The sequence below is a fragment of the Fulmarus glacialis genome, unplaced genomic scaffold (assembly GCF_000690835.1).
Source record: "Fulmarus glacialis isolate BGI_N327 unplaced genomic scaffold, ASM69083v1 scaffold46745, whole genome shotgun sequence".
Classification (NCBI taxonomy): domain Eukaryota; kingdom Metazoa; phylum Chordata; class Aves; order Procellariiformes; family Procellariidae; genus Fulmarus; species Fulmarus glacialis.
Window position 1 is genome coordinate 794 of NW_009211965.1, and position 4,808 is coordinate 5,601.

Below are 4,808 nucleotides of genomic sequence, written 5' to 3' on the forward strand. Positions count from 1 at the left end.
TATCACACCCCGGGGGTTTTCCCCCTTGTGCTCCCCCGATCCCCCCCCCCTCCCCACCGGGGAGGGGGGGGGTGAGTGAGCGGCAGCGTGGGGTTAAACCACGACACCTGCGCAAGGGCTCAAGAGTAACAATTTTCACATGGAAATAACGCATGTATTCCAGCCACCTGTATATTCCCCTGTGTGAAAATACATGCTATTGCATTTTCACATGTGTATGCATATGTCCAGCCATTTGTGTTAAAGCTTTTTAGCACCCTCCATCTCACACATACTCACAGACAAAGAGTATGGATTGTGCCAGATACTTTCAGTTTCTCTAAGGTGAAGTGCTGAATCTGTAGGTTTTGGTCTGTAGGTCTTTCATAGCCTCACTTACTGAGATTTGCAAAGAGCCGCCTTTGTTTTATTTTTAACGTCATTATTTTGTTGTCTTTCTCAGTTAATTCTGTTCTCATTTTTGCTGTCTTCCATTTCTGGATACAAGCATTCATACAACACAAGAAAACTACTGTTTAGGCAAGGTACAGTCTGTGCTGTATTTATTGTCCTAAGGTGTCCTAAGGAATAGAGGAACCTTAGAAGAGTCTGAGCATGAAGTTCATATTCAGTGCTTCAGATCACAGAGTCATGAACCCAAAGAACTGTGTGTTACAGGTAGACTTTTTTGGTGTGCTTTTTTTTTATGATTTCCAAACAGTATATCTGTCTGATAACTCTTTGACAGATCCTTTATAAAAATAAACTGATTATAAAATATGAGAACTTTTTTCCCTTTCAGAGTTTATAAATAGTATTAAACACAGGAATGGTCCAGTTTTAAGTTTAGTTGTGTTTTCCTTTCTCTCACATTGAAGAGGCTATAGTCTCCTCTCTAATGAACTTACAAGATGTTTGTATCAGTTGAGTAATGAACATAACCCAGAATACAGCATCTGCCAAAGTGCCTAAGGGAAAGATAGGAAAGGTGTCAGTGCATCCTACTAGAAATTGCCTTCATTTTGCCTGGGTGTTTGGAGCCTTGCTCTTTTGGGTTAGACCTTGACTCTTATCCTCATGCAATAGATCACTGTCATCACACCTCAGTACAAATGCCCATTCCTAGGTCTGATTACCAGCAGATTTTTCTAGTTAAAAGCAGCCCTCTCTTCGGAAATGTCATCATACACAGAGCCTTCCGGCTCTCCAGAAGTTCTGGCAGCATAAAATGGGTCCTCTTACTGCATCAACCCTTGTCTTACATAATGCAGACCAAGTATAGGAACTGAAGAAAAATAAGGCACTTAGAATTCTTCTTTTTCCCTGTTGTTTTGGAAGTCCCTAAAAGTATTTCTTCTTTCTCGTATTCTGGAGCTCCTTCCCAGCTTCTACCTGGGACATTGTGTGTGATACTTTTCTTGGTATTTCTTTAGTGACTCTGTCCTTGATCTCCAGTGTTACCAGAGCCAAGATTTTGATCTTATTCCTCCCTGCCCACCTTCCCCAGGGGAAAGTAATATCTAAGTCTCCCCCTAACATCAGCAATGGTCATATGTGCCATCTGAAAAAACACAAATAGTTTTTTCCACCAAATCTCTCTTTAACGTAGTCTTGTTAGTTTGAGCACCTCCTCTTTCAAATTAGCAGCTAATTTGCCTTCAAATTATACTGCAGGTAATACAGGCACTTCTGCTATGTGATGCCATTTGATGGTGACTTGTGGATTCATATGGGCTGTAGTTGCTTTTGGGATGGTTCCATGACTAGCTGTCTTGAGGACTGTGGTTCTATTCCCTCTTTGTCCATTCTGGTAGGAGAGCCTATTACTGAATTTAGACAACGTATATGTGTCCAGAATGGTGAAACTCCTGACCAGGCTGTCTGCAAGGTCTTCGTTGATGCAATCTTAATCCTGTGATTGGAACTTCTTTCAGTTCTGCTTCTCCCAAGGGTGATTCAGATGTAAGACAAATCCAGCTAACTAGTCGTGGTAGGTAGTTTAATTTCAAGACCTCTTATGTCCCTCACAATAAATACTTAAGACCTTCTTCCAGGTTTTAGGTATGCTTTTTGAAGGATTTAGGTCAGCTTCTGTATTTGCACCATGAGTTACAGCATTATGCAGTTTGCATGCATGGTGTCTTTCAGAACTGAAATGTGTTTTTAATTCCTCATGGAAAGATATTCTTGCTAATAATGAGAAGATAAGCCTATGTGGCTATAGCCTGTTTTTTTTCTGTATGGTGTGCAGATCTTTGTTATTCCTTAAGCTATCCTTTAATTGGTCTTGGACTACTGCCATTAAACATCAGTATTTTGTAAAATTTCATATTCCTAATATAGGTGATCACAAATATGATGGTTTAGGCAAGCACTAATGCAAGGTAGGGAAGGAGGGTGCTCCAATTATGTGCTGCACTTTTATTTTGAAGATGAGCAAAGGTGCTGCTGTGCAAAGCAGGACGAAGATAACTGAAAGCCATGGGGTTTTTTCTTATTTAGATCCAAGATCAACCCCAGAATTACTGTAATTTACAGCAGTTTCCTATGGATAGTGTCACAGCACAGATTACTCTGTGCAGTGAAAATGTCCTCTCCTATTGTATCACTGACATGACTCCTACCCTACCAGGAATATTTTGTCAAAACATCTTAAATCATTTTGCAGTTCCTTAAATACAGTATCAATATCTTACTCCCAGCAATAGCATACATTTCCCGAGCATCCCATGTTTGCCTCCCCACATTGCAATCCTCTGTACTTTGATACTGCTTCTACTTGATGAGTCTGTGCAATACCAGAACAAAAGACTGGACAAATTCTTTTTTAATTGTTTTGCATTTATAAATTGACCCAAGGCAGGTAGAGAAATTTGTGTTTGAGTGGGTGTCCCATATTTTCAGATTAGAAACGTTGCTATAACAAGCTGTTTTCAATTGACCTATTTTTTTAATAGGTAAGAGTTCATATAGCTTCCTAAGTTACTGCAGGGGTGTAAGGCATTCAGAGGCTGAAAAATGTTGTTTTATTCATAAAGTTATCTGAAATTTGAGAAAAAACCCACATAAATATTATAATAATTATAGTACCTGGAATTATAGGAGAGAGACAAGCTGTGATTTAATTAATCTTTGATACCAAGTAGATGCCTTGTTTCCCATGATATTTCACTCCAAGCTCTAGTGCATTTCCTAGCAATTCCTAAGAAGCAAATTGTCAAGTTACATGAAGCAAAGATTCAGATGAATCTCCTTTTTGGCATTTAATGACTGCTGGCAAGAAATATGCTGCTAACTGAGACCTGACCACTGGATTCTGGAGAGTTGTGAATGAAGGGCCACAGGGTAGGCAGGCAGTCTGTTACCTTCATCTTCCTCTTCTGGGCAATTGTCAGCAGGAGTCACTTTCTGGGTAAGATTCTGGTTCAACAAGAATTACTGCATTGTGTATAAACCACCATTACACAGATTTAATCCATTGCTCACCAGTCAAGACACTGTTAATAGGAGGGACAGGGGTTATTTGGGTTTTTTTAAGTGTTAAAGGGCTTATGTATGTGTAAGGCAGTAAAAGCTTTGAAGAATACTTACCGGATAACTGTGTGGCATACTGGAGGGGAAGAAAGAGTCACTTTCGTTTATGCTGTTTGGGAAGACCTCAAATGATAGTTATCTCTTTCTGCCTTACATTTCACAGCTGTTCTGTGTTGTGCAAGGAATATGATCTTTAAATGTAATTTCATTTTGGTTGGGGGGAGAGAATTTTTGGAAGACATGTATTACTATTTTTCCCATTTTCAGGCAAAATTGTTTAAATATTTTATAGCAGTTAAGTGACTAAGATTTCAGTTGGGAATGTTTTCGTTCCGTGTCATTCACAGAACATCTGTGAGCAGTTTACAGTAAAATTTGGCAGTAAGCCACAAGGATTTGAGTTTCCTAGTTATATAGGAGATAGTTGATCAACCTAATTAAGAAAATAATGTTTTGCTTCCAATTCCATGTGCAATTTTGAAAAAAGCAGGAGTACATTTTAATGTGTATGTAATGAAACTGACTGAGACTTGCCTTTGAATGGGTAGGTATTCAGAAGGGAAAAAATTTTTATTGGCACCTACGGTGAGAAATTTTATAGGTGTGGGTTGAAGACATTCAGGAAGACTGTTTAATGCTTTGTAGTCTAGTTCCATGAAGATTCTTGTGTAGGGGGAGTGCATTGAGCCCCCACAACTCCTGTATGACAGTCAGGTGGTGGTCTGTGCCATTTTCATGAAAATACTGACTAGTTTCTATTTTGCCACGGTATGATCTGCCCCCCCAATTGCTCTTCCTGTCCGCCAGATCCTGTCATTGCACCAAATACAGAAACTAGGGGTAGAACAACTCTCGTGTTTCTCAGATAATACTGAGGAGAAGATGGAAACAGATTAACTGGAATGTGAAGAGGTACATTGTGAGATGAAGAAGTGGTGACACAGTACACTGAAACACTGGAATCAGGAATGCAGAAAAATGCAGAATCTCGGGAAAATTCAAAGAAGTGTTTCACTGAGCACTCAGATTTAATGAACACTCTCACCTCTGTTGCCCTGGTCCCCTATTTGTCAAATGCGAATAACAGCACTGGCTTACCTAGCAGGTACCATGAAGATAAATTCACCTGTTTTCAAATATGCATATATCCCAGCATTGAAGTGCATAAGTAAATATGATGAATAAATTTAGAATCCACTGAAAATAGACTACTTTCTGCATTGAAAGTATCTTAACACTTATCTTTATGTTAAATCATAAATCATACGCTTTAATATTCATATCTGTGTTTCTAG